The 13,538-nt window shown below is 28.4% G+C and overlaps 1 long non-coding RNA gene across 1 annotated transcript; it reads right to left on the bottom strand.

The window, feature by feature from the left end:
- Positions 1 to 10,734: 10,734 nt before the first annotated feature.
- LOC114403174 lies at positions 10,735 to 13,303 on the bottom strand. The gene is made up of 2 exons (XR_003664607.1): positions 12,965 to 13,303; positions 10,735 to 11,667 (listed from the first exon to the last, which is right to left on the bottom strand). It is a non-coding gene; the product is annotated as an uncharacterized LOC114403174 (long non-coding RNA).
- Positions 13,304 to 13,538: the final 235 nt, after the last annotated feature.

Here is a 13,538-nt window from a genome sequence, read left to right as displayed (position 1 = left end):
GTTGGGGCACTAGGCCTTGGATTATAAGAAAAATATAATGGGCACCAAAGTCGTTGTCTACCACATTGCTGGTATGATAAAGACTAAAAATCTGAGACACTTGGGAACATACTTTTGAACATGATAGAGAAAGAACGCACCTGTACTAACAAAATGTGCAGCTCAATCACTTTACTATAGATTTGGCCATCAGAATAGAAAAAAGCAAGACCTTAAAAAAGCACACCAACAAGTCAGCGGTATAGATTCCTTCTTCTTTTTGCTGTTGTTCAATTTTGCTTTACTTTGTTGGTTGAAAATGAAAACCCTGTGTCTTCTAGAATTATACAATAATGCTATCTAGTCTTACACAAATGTAGCATACAAATCAAATTAATTTGTTTTGGTTAGAGAGAGGTTTAATTCACCACTCAATAGGTTTTAATCTCGCATGTCACTCGTACAATTTAATCAGTTGAATTATTTCTTCACGTGGTACCTTTTATTTGCAGTAAAATTGCCGTTTTCACGCTGGTAAGGAGGTATTTTACAGAGTGCAGCGGCTACATAAACAAAATTATTTATTTATTTAGTCTTTGTACTAGTACAATTTTTACCTTTTTGTCTTTATATTTAAAAATTATTTATTTAGTTCTTACAATACATACAATTTTTGGACGATATAAAACTAGAACAGATTAACTCATTAACAAGTGTATATGTGAAGGCTAAGATAAATAATTTTTAAATATAAGAATTAAAATGTGAAAATTATATAAATATAAAAACTAAGTAAGTAATTAAATCTAAATAAAATCTACTACATCATACACTAGCTAAGTGAAGAAGGTGTGCAAAAGCTTTTAACTTTCTCAAAACGATCCAAGCACGTGGATCTATTGAGCTTTCGATATGCAATGCGTATTTTGTGGCAAAGGCTGTCAGATTGGGGTCTAATCCCGTAAGGATAGTACAGAACTTATTTGCCAATTCAATTTTACAATCAATTTAGATAGGTCTTGTACTGGTATAGTGGTCATGTATCTAATAAAAGAAAAGTAATTTTGTATTCTTTTTTACTCATAAAAAAAAGCTACTCCTTTAATATAATTCTGAAAAATATTAAATGAATAAATAAATATGATTAACATTTTATTATGAAGTCTTGTTAAATTAATGAGACGATGTGTGTGAGTAATGAATTATTATAAATATTTTTTTAATTTCAATGAATAAAAAAATTGTTACTAAAATTCTTCGAAAATGCATCCTATAGTTGTGGTAATCTGTTGAGTTTAATACTTGCATGTAAACTTTAAAAATACTTACATTGTGTCTTAGTAGTCTTGTTATGATTCTCCGTCCAAAGCAAAAAGGTCCTCTTCTAGTTCAACATTATCGTGAGAAATAGAACGACGCAGCACCTTCCGATCTTTATCGAACGGATGTTACACGTGAATGTGTCTTTCATTGGGATAAGAAGGCCATTTCATTTCATCAAAGTTGACTCCAACTAGATAGATAAACAAAACAACAATAGAATGGGACCCAGGAGACACATGGGCTGTGTCCCACTTAGTAGTCTATGTGGCAGGGTGATTGTGTCAATTTTGACTTCAGCATTACATCATTAAAATGTCATTAGAGAATAACCAATTCCACCATAAACTTAATTAAATCATCAAATATCTAAGATTTTAATCACATGACATTATAAAATACTTTTAAAACATTCTTCAATCATATTATTAATATAATTTTTGAAGTAATTTTTATAAAAATTAATAAATTTATTATACACAATAAATTTAAATTATAATTAAATTTAAATTAAGGTCTAAATTTTTTTAGAGAGTTTATAATCCTTTTTCAATAACTAAACTAAAAAAATACTTAGATTCTTACTCTTTTTTATACTTATATTTTATAATTAGTTTGATTATTGGTGCATTTTTTTATGATCTTTTTAAATTCAATATTTATAATAATTCCTATTTTTTTCACTAAACAAATATGAAATATATAATTAGTTAATAAACTGAAAATAATTAAATTGTTTGAAAAATATTTAGCTGAAAATTTTTTATGAAATAAATTAATACGATGAAACAGATAATCTTATTAAATGTTAGTATTAAATTGTTTTTGGTATAGATAAAATGTTACTAAATAACTCGCAATTGAAGTTTAGCAATTATATGTTTAAATTTTATTTTATATGTTCGTAGTAATATTTAGACACACTTTTTTTAACTATGGGATTGAGCGCGTGTGTTTAATTTATTGTATTTATTTGAATATTTGAATGTATTAAGCATATTTTTAAGACAACTTTTATTTTTAAAATTTGATATTTAACTAAATCTTAATTGTATTTTTAGCATTTTTTTCTTAAAATATAAAATAAGATTATGTTAGTATAACATCGTTTTGATCTTTAACTATTCTTTTTAGTTTTTCAAAGTCATTATTTGATTTTTTTTATTTTAAATTAATTATTTAATTTAAGAAATTAATATAGTATTTCTAGAGTTTAACTATCTACAATTTTTCAAAGGCTAATTCTGATAGATAAATTTAAGCATCTAAGAACGTTAATTTAATTAACTTCAAAGATTTAAATTTCATTTTTTTAGTTTATTCATTGAAAATTTATTATTCTATCAAATAAAATAATTTATTTCTTGTTAAAATATTAAAATTTAATTCAAATAAATTAAAAATATATTATTAACATAGCATTTAAAATTCAAATCAAATAATATTACTCAAACGTTAATTTCAGTGTTACTCACAAAACAATAGAATTTATAAATAAATAAATATTTAATGATAATACATTAGTATTTAATTTATTTAAGATTACCTTATGTAATAAAATGTTTTATAATTTACTAAAATTTAACATAATTTTAATTTCTATTTATTTGAAAAATAAAAAAAAACTTCACAAAAACTTAATTATAAGTGTTTGTGTGTGAGAGAGAGAGAGAATTAAAAATTAATAAATAAATAAATGAAATAATAAGCAAATAAATAAAAAAATAACATGTACAATAAAATAATTTTTATATTATATTTAGATAAATAGATTTTAAAAAATGTGCATGAAGGAAAGTATACTAAATTCTATCCACTCTATCTGATCATTGGAAATTCGGTGGAAAGAACAAAATGATCAAAACAACAAACTAGGAGAGCCAATCCTTTGGTCCAAATCAGCTTTGGATTTGATCAAATTGTGTGTGTTTTATTATCCCCTTAATTAAAAAGGTGCAGCAATGACTTTGATACTAGACCACCTCTTACACTACAAGACTCTCCAGTTTTGCTGTCTCACCTTTACGTTTTAATTCCTCTGGCTGGGCTTCACTTTTAATCACCAATTTAGATTTATCCGAATGAAAATTGTAGACATGCATTATACTCCAGTTGCAACAAATTTGTGGTTAATAATTGAATATGCTCGAACGGTATGATCATCTTCTTTCTTTTCTGTGCATATATGATTTACTAGTATTATATAGGAGTTTTTTTTTAACATATAATCAGTGGTATGCCGAGCAAGGTTAAGATGGATGGTTGTCCAAGTTTTCATATCTAGAGGGACACCAAATTTTTTATTTAATTTATATAAATGTTAAAACAAAATATTTATATAATATTATAATGTAGCAATGTCCATGTGAACTTGAAGAATTGTTTCTCTTCAATTGAATTACAAAATACTAAGAGTAATAAGTTATGAATATAAAATAAAACAATAAAAATTTAAATTTCTCTAAAATATGATAATTTTTATGATCTTGAAGGTGAAATTAATTTTATTTAAAGAATTAAAAGTCATTAAAAAACTGTTAACAACTGAATCAACTTATGATATCAAGGTCTTTAAAATTGTTAATGCATGTACAATTTATATAAAAATATTAAATTTTCATATTATCGTATCTACTAAATTTTTTATTAAAATTGGAAATATTAAATTCTATTTGCGATCACAGGTTAGATTAAAAAGTTTTGTATTAATTTCTATCAAAAAAAATTTATAAAGAATCTTAGTTATGAAAAAATTATTAATGAGTTTTGTAAAAAAAATTACAAGAATAATAATATTTAAATGATTATAAGAGCATATTTTTTGGTTCACCTAGGGCATGCACCAAATATCTCAGGATCTCAGTTCTGCATATGCTAACAGTAAAAAGAAAAACGAATTACTAACCAAGAAGAAAACCAAAAAACTTATTACAAGTTGGAATATTAATTATATCATTTCATAAAATATCACATATTAATGGTTTAACATTGAATAAATTTCTATTGATACAACTTTTGTTTAACAAAAAAGAAGAAGAAATGATTAGTATAAATATTATAAGTTCATGCTAATAATATGATATACTATATTAGTAAACAATTATATTAATATATATTATCAAAACAGAATATTTTGCATGGTACATGATATTATTATTGTATAGTTACTTCGTTTATACTAATAATTATATATTTTCCGTTATATAAAAGTTATAACGAATTGACGATAGAAACAATTAGCCTTAACGTTAAATTTATTTGCTCATCAATAAATAAAACATTTTTAATATATTAATTAAAAAAATAGTAAATGATGTTCAGCTACAAAATAAAAAAAGAAGGGAGATAAATGAAAATGATTGGATAGTGGATGGCGGGTAAGAAAAGGAAAAAGGAAAAAGGAAAATGGTTGCACAAAGGACGTGCGTTGTGTGTCCGAAGAAGGGAGTACAAAGAGCGGCGCGTGAGGCCTCGAGAGTGTATCTGAGGCAACAGTGGTGGGTCCCATTTATGTTTTCTACCCAACGCAACGCATTGGATCCAGCATGCACAAAGCAAAACGATGCTGTCCTCCATCTTCGCTTTTTACCTTTCCTAATTAATGGTGGTGAATTCTGCTTTTGCCCCTTCCTTTTTTCACTGTGCTCTCTCTTCGTTTTTATCCTCTTTTTTTCTGGATGGACCCTGTGTTAATAGTCATGTGTCCATGCATTAATTCACGTTAATCCAGAACTCAAACCTCTGCTTTTGAGTTTGGTTATTTGAGCTTGGTGTTTCCAGACACATTACACAATCCTAAGTAAGCCATTGGGTCGTTTTAAATAATTGCCAAGGTTATTACTTTCGATCGCCTTCTGGGTTTTCTATTGGTTTGAACAAAATTTTATGTTTATTCACCATCTAATTTAGCAAGTTAGGTCAAATATACTCTTGTTTGGTAAACTATGAAGAAAACTTTATTTTTTCTAAAGCAATTTGAAGTTTGAACATATATAATCAGGGCATGTTTTGAATTTTATTTAATAAATAACATTCTCTTATATTTAAAAGTATTTAAAAATAGGTACTGATATCATAAAAAATTATACATTTTATTTCACTAAATAAATAATATAATTTTAATAAATTTGAAAATATTTATCATATTTTTTATTTAATTAAATTTTATGTTACGGTCTATTATTCAATTTATATTTCTAAAAATATTACATAATATAAATATTTATATATAAAATAGATAAAATAAACAAAAGTATAAAGACAAATTTGACTCTTATGATCCTAGTCACGTCAAAATGATTTAAAAGAAATGATATTGTATTTTTTTTTAAATCAATTCACACTTCCATCAAATTTTATCTAAGTTTAGATAAATTTCCATAAATATATATTCAAAAATATTAGTTATATTTATGATTTAATTTATTGGTTATATTTGATCCCACCAAAAAAGTTCTCTTGTTCCGTCATTATCATCTATCATTAAAAAATATTGTTTCATATTAAAGTTACATGTTAGAAAATTTAATTAAAAGAGTGTCATTTTTTTAATTACATGTCACATTTTTATTTGAATAAAATAAGAGACATAAAATAAATAACAATTTCAATTTATTTATAAAACAATATATAATAATATAAAAAATTACAAAAGTATAATCTTTTAAAAATTTGGATCCTTTTTAGCCGTGAGTCCAATGTCATCACACCTCTTACCGACCTACATATAATTTGATTTAATCACTATCCAATGTATTTAACAAGATAGCTAATTGGATCCATAAAATATTTAAGTGATAACATAAAGCTAAAATAAATTTTGATATATATATATATATATATAATTATATTTATCTATTCCTTACTATCTTACTCTTTATAAGATACAAGTGATGTATATTAGTAAATGTTTGTGGGATTTATCAATATACATTCACTTATTTCTTAGTATGTTAGCAAACTAGTATAAATTACTATTTGTTAATAAACTGGAGTGTGTTGTTATCCCTCCCTAATTAATTTTAGATGTAATTTCATCATCGTGATAAGTACATATGACCAATAATATAATTTCTGGGGAGTAATTTAATTTTTCTATTTACCCAACAATAATCATAATAATAGGATGAGGAGGAAATGGCGAATGTTTACAACAGTCTTTTAAATTAGGTGATTGCTTGGTGCGTACCTTAAATATTAGGAGGGTATTGTTAATTTTTTATCCTAAATTATTAAAAAATAATTATTGATACATTAAAATCACATCATGTATAAATGAGTTAAAATTTAATTTTAATAGTACTACCAGTAGTATTTTAAATTCAATATTTTATTAAACATGAAAAAATATGCAAATGTAAATGGAATGGACAACAAAAGTAACTGTAGGTCATTTTTATGTAACAAGTAAAAAAGAACAAAATCTTAAAGTTAAACAACTCTGGTATACAATCAGTTTCATATTATTCATAAATTAAAGTAAATATTATTATAAGTGGGTGTGTTTATAATTTATTGATTTACTCAATAAGGATATTGATATACTTTAAAATGTGTATGCAACTATGCATGGTAAAATTTGTCGTAATATTAATTATGAAGGAAAAATATAAACTTCCTAAACTTTGAGCTTTTCAAAGTATTATCAATTTATCACAAACTTTATACTCTTTACTTAATTTTTAACTATTATTGTAATAAATATTTAAATTAATCAACAGAGTTGAATCTAACCGACCATATTTATTCTTACAATGCCGTGAACAAAATATGATTTTCCACTAAAACAAGTATCCGAGTTTAATATTTAATAGTACTTCAAATAAAATTATTTCTAGAGACAGATACGTGTGAAAGGGGAAAAAAATGGTTATATTCCAACCGATTATTAATAATTTTAGTCTTCCATTTATACATAATCTTTTTCTTTTCTTTTTCTTAACTATTAGACCAATCTTATATTTCGAACTCGCTTATTTATCTACAAATACAAACAAAAAAATGGTTAAACATCTTAGGCACCAATTACCAATAACGGATTGAATGTTTGATGAGACAAATCATAACCAACTTGTTAACATGTGACCTTTTATGTAATTATGTGATCATTAAATATTTTTTCAATTTAATCATCCATAGTCATATATGGTTGCATGATTCATATTTACTTCTCTCACATGATACAACCCCCACCCCCAACACACCGTAAACTCGGGTAGTTCGATTGCCCAGTTAATCATTCAACCTAGATCTTTGGTTTGTGAAGGATTTGTCTGATTGTTGATTTGTTTTAATTATAATTAAGTTGTTGGCTTTGGAATTGAAGTAGAACTGGAGTCAACAAGCTGTCATTACTCGGTCGAGTGTAACATTCTTATATATGATCTTCAAACCCTATAGAGCTCAGCTTGTGAAATAATATGCCTTCTATTTCCAGCACCAAAGTTACATTCATTGTTGTTTCATTAATGATTAGTTATAATGTCAATATTTCGGCTGGGCACAGGCTGCTATTGGACTTGAAGATCAAATACTTACTTGTATTGCTTAATGCTTAATTCGCACCCGTGTGTCCACTGGAACTTTTGGCCCTCTTTAATGTATTGGAATAATGGTTGTAGTCTATCGCCACACTTTGATAAGAATATATAGGCAGAGCCATGTGCACCTGACTACCCCTCTGGAGTCTAGACTAATTTTGTTGCTTTAGGGCTTTTGATTTTGCAAGATTGCCTTATGCTTAATTTTCAATATTAACTTCAATACCTCTGTCAATTAACATGAAATTGAGGAAATGTCCTCCTTAGACACTGTATCTATAGGTATATTTGGTAACATGAAATTGAGGAAATGTCTTCCTTAGACAATGTATCTGTAGGTGTATGTGGTTGGGTTTTGGTGTATGTTTTGTGCTCTCTTTAGTTAGTCGAAGATTTCCTGCAGGTTTGTGATGCAGATTTGTAGTTGTGACAGATCCATTATGTTAAAAATAATTTTATTGTTTCAAATTTTGGTTCATTAAATATTAAATTAAACGTTGGTAAAATTTTAAGTTATTAATTAAAAAAGAGAATTTTTTGTTAATGTTAAAATTATATTTAGATTTTATGCAAGTTGATTTATACGTCAATTCTATAAGCGTCTCGAATTATACAAGACTAGCTGGGTTCTGCCTTTTGGTGTATGAGAATTTGGTGGTTTAATTTCTTAGGTGGCCAATAAGGCTGTTTGCATAGGGAAATTCCAACTCCAAAGTTAATAGGAAATTCCACAAAGTATAAACAAAGGAGAAAAATAGCATACTGGCTTGGATACTTAATTATGCTATTTATAAAGGTTGCTTTTATGATACCAGAGCCTAAAAAGCTAGTGGCACTCTATTATTGAAATAAAATTGACATCTTGTTTTATTTAATCTTCCTTTCAAGTTTTCTAGTTTATACTTGATCATATAGTATTTTTTTTTTCTAAACTGAAAAATACAAAATGGTTATGGATAAAATCAAAGGTGATGATCTAGGTGAGCATCATCTACCTAAAATTTCAAAATCAAATTCAATAGATAAATGTTATTTTAAAATAATATTCTTTTATGAAATCAAATGATGTTATTGATGTCAGATATATACAAATATGAATATGTCAAAAAAAATTCCAAGCTTGTTTTTCACGATTCTCCTTCAAATCCTTTGCATCACACCCATCCTCGCCTTCTTTTATCTTTCCTGAATATTGAGAAATAACTCCAAAACACATTATGTTGGATGAAGAAAATTTGCTTCAAAGATATCAATCAAGATGTTGGTAACTAGGAAGTTCCTTAAATATTCAAAAACAGTTATACAAACCTAAAGAAAATCGTTTGTGCAATTCTTATTACACTATTAGAACTGCAGAAAATAATATCCCTTTAGAGCCTGAGAGGGGTGATGAATTCCATCTCTTATGAAGAGAATTTTTAGCCAATTAGGCTAGAACCCATAAAAATCTTCATATAGGATATGTTTTAGTGATTCTCTAAACTTTGAATTCAGCTCTTCAAATCTTATGTGTCTAAGCAATATAAGACTCAACAAATTTCAAGAATTTCTACCAGGAAGTAGAAACTAACACTACTACATTGATAGCTTTTAGCATCGTTTAGTTAACTTACATTGTTTAAAATGTTACCAATTAACAGACAATATTGCAACATTTATAAACTAAATGTTACAAAAATGAGATATCATATATTTTTTTTAAATTTTTAAATATTTGAAAACTTAAAGACCATGTTCGGTTGGTGAGGAAAGAAAAATGAAAATGAAAAAAAAATCAAAATTTCAAGATGAATCTCATACTTTCATATATTAGTTTAATTTAAATACTTCTTCTCAATTTCATTTATTTTTCTTTTTTTTCCTACCAAACACTACATGAACGCTACAAAAATGTTTTAAGTATTTTTCCGTTACATAGTGCCTACGTCTATTGCACCATTTTATTTCTCTACACAAATCTCTCACTCTAACTTTTGCCCCCATTCTCATTCTTCGTATAGTTCCTTGTGTTCTTCTCGCTATCCTTTCCCTTTCACGGTTCACTTGGAACCTTCTTCATCTAAGGATTCGTCTTGTTTTCTTAAAAAAAAATTTCATTCACTTTGATGTTCGTTTCCGTTTTCGCATGAATCTGTGAAAGGATTTTTGTGAGCTTCAATTGAAATCTAATTCGTGTTATTTATTGCAGTAAGAATGAGAAGAACAAATTCATCAACGTTGTCGCTAGCTATCTCAGGCGAATCACTGAGACGAAGCTTCGTATTAGCTCTATCCTTTTGAATGTGTTGCAATGGCAAACCACATCGTGTGATCAATCGCAAAGTTCTGGTAACTTAGGTTTTGTTTTTGAATTCATTTAGCGTGTTTTCTAGTTCATTTTGAATACATAGATTTTGAATTCCAGTTTGTGTTCTATGCTTTGTGAACACGTGTTCATCCCTGATTCTCATTTTTTTATTGGATTTGCAACCAGTTTGTGGTGTGATCCTTATTCTCCCTAATCAATACTTGATTTCTTATTGTTTGTGAGCAGTCCGTTTTTTCCTTTCTTTTCCCCATAATTTGCTTAGGCTCTCTCTCCCCCTCTCTGATTTCGTTCAATCTCTGGAATTTGATGTATAATCTAGTAACAAAGAATATCTGATTCTTTTTTTATTTTATTTGATGTGTGATAGTTGTTGATGTGGTGTTGCGGTAGAATTGGCATGGAGCCGGTTACAATTCTTGTCCTTCGTGGCCAATGTGGTATTGCTACTTGTCGTCATTCTCTTTTTCTTAGTTAAAGCTGCCAGCCTTCTCAATTGGTATTTCACTTCCTCAAAATCATGTTGCATTTGTTAGATTACTGTCTCTGCTACATTCATATGCTTGATTTCCGATATTAAACTGTTCATGATTGAATGAAAAATAAATTCATTTTGGGGAAACGTACTTTGATTAACACATTGCTTACAATCTGAATACATGTTCCATTTCCTACAATTAGTCTCTCTAACTATCAGATAGTTTTATTGATTGCATAACTTCTCTGCCTGGCAATTCAGATAGTTTCATTGATTGAATCGTTGTTTCGTTTTAAATCCCTTCTTGAATTTTTATAGTCTGCTTTACAAATGTCCTTCTTGGTTCACTAACGCAAATCATAAACCACAGGCTACATATAGCATAAATGTGTCCACTAATCTTAATTTCCATATGCAAATAGTTATCAGTAATCACTAGTCAGAGTAATTAGTACCTTACAGGTTGTGGCTATTGTAAGGCCTATTTACTGCACAACTTTCTTCTACCTTGAGGTGATTCATCATGGTGGCTTGTGAAGTTAACCGTTAACAAGTTCTTAGTAAGTAGTAACCCAATATTTTCAAAGTTGGAACTAGGAACTACAATTATCTCCACTGGACTGGGCCAATCCCAAGTCAACTTAAGATATGCTCTTGAATTTTATGTGTTAAAAACCAACAGTAATAGTCAGTGGGGATGTTAAATGATTAGAACTATACATGAACTCTCCAGCCATTCATTGTTTATCTATATGCATTCCATGCAGGTGAAATTTTATCATGTGTTGGTTTGGGATTGCCAATTCCAAGTCTGTCTTTTTTATTTGCTAATGGAAAGCAATGCCAAACTTGTTACATGCTTTTGTGCCAGGGTGGTTCTATGCTTGTGCGATTATGAGTAGTTACTACGTCTAGTTCTACTCAATGAAAAGAGTTTAGTTATAGTCATGTACCAGAAACTGGGAAATACAATTCTGTCTATGATAAGCCTCAGGTCAAACCCCTAGTAGCTTCAAAAGTAGGGTGCTATCAGTTATAAAAGCAGTCTGCATGCATTGGGAAAAAAAGAAAAAAGAAGTGATCAATTTAGCATTAGAGAGATGTTTTGCTTGATAGTATATTAGTATATAGGATATTAGACTGTGGTAAAATGTGCATAAGGGGATGTGGATCTTTGTTCAGTTTTTTATTATTATTGTAAGTTTTACTTGTTATCGTTAATGAAAACTACCTGATGGATGTAACTTAATTGATAACAAACTTTTTGCAAGAAAACCTAGGTTGGATACCCACATAATACATTCCTAAGGGGTGAGAAATTTTAAGTGTGATTAATCTCATAACCCGACCAAAAGACCAAAACTTGTTGGATACTTTGGAGTTCCACCAAGAAACCAAAGATTTTAATTACAGTGACTAAAAAAACTATTTAAAACAATTGTTCTTAATAGGACAGTCTAAAAGATCCAAACAGTCTAATAAAAGATTAGTCATAACTCATAAAGACAAACGTAATAAGGCCAGTTGAATCAAATAAAGAATATAAAAAATGTGGCGAAAATTAATCTAATATTAACCAAACTTCAAATAAGAAAAATTCAACAAAACTTTATTATCAGAAAGTGACAATACCAGATTTGTTGGTTGAAGAGAAAGATCTAAACTTTAAAAGTTTAGAGCAATTAACATTAGTGTATGGAACATAAAATCATAAATGGTCAACTGTGTAAAATACTATGAATTTTCTTCAACATATATATGGTTGTTACTGCATAGCAAACAATTTTCGAAGTTATTGCCGACCATTTTAGTTGCAGGATTTTTCGGCCAATTAAAAGGATGAAAGAATAATTATTTCGCCGAAGAAAAAAAATCTTCCATCCAATCAAGATGTAGCCTGCAAAACTCCAATCACTAACAACTATCTTTGGTTTTTTCATGTTCTGAAAAGGTGGTATTCTCTGTAGTTATAATAATGTGATCAGATCTAGACAAGTGAGTTTTTTCATGTTAGTATAATTTGTTTTCTAAGATTTTGTACCAAACTTGTTTCCATCTCAAAACTTGCAAAATGGGAGATACTTTCTTTTATGGTTCTTATTACAAAATTGTTAAATCTTTCAAAATTAGATTAAAAATAAATTACTCCTGGCTATATTTTGTTAACAAAGTTAAAATTCACGACATCAACACAGTCCAAATTTGATAAATAATTCATAGCGTATTTTTTTCTCCTAGAAGAAAAATGGTAAATTAAAATGTAAAATCTCACAACATAATACAATACAGCTAGCATGCAGAAACATATGTTTAGTGAAAGGCAAAAAAGAGAGATACCATTACCATGAAGAGATGAGAAGGAGGTTTGATATAGAAAGGCAGCAGAAAGGAAGGGAAGGGGGAGAAAGAGAGGAAAAACAGTGGTATGGGAGGTGTAGGGAAGAAATAGCATATTTTGCTTATGGATATTCCTTCCCAATCCCCCCATACCCATGCCTTCCCCCAATTTTGTCTCCCTTTTCCTCTCTCTTTTTCTCTGGCTCTGGAGAATGCTTCTTTTCCTCTTCAATGTTCATGTCTCAATTCACACGGAAGGAAGCCTTTTGATTTGAAGTTTAATGGGGTAGTTGGTGGTATAAGATGTAATTATAATACAAGAAAGGGTGGATAAAGGTAAAGGAGCCTCTCAATATGCTACTTATTGAATAATAGTGCAAAAGTGGAATCAAAATGGTGAGTATGAAGAGATTCGTGACATAGGATGTGGACAAAAGTTGTTGGCAGAGGAAATGGAATCATATCCGATCATGGACCCTCACTGTCTCCCCTACCTACTCTATTATTACCTACCACGGCCCACTTCCTTTTATCACTTCTAAATTTTATACTATTCCCATTTCCCAATAGGGTGGTAAAT

Source organism: Glycine soja, chromosome 20 (genome assembly GCF_004193775.1).
Source record: "Glycine soja cultivar W05 chromosome 20, ASM419377v2, whole genome shotgun sequence".
NCBI lineage: Eukaryota > Viridiplantae > Streptophyta > Magnoliopsida > Fabales > Fabaceae > Glycine > Glycine soja.
Note: the sequence above shows the minus strand (reverse complement) of the source record. Positions and strands in the feature narration are given on the sequence as shown.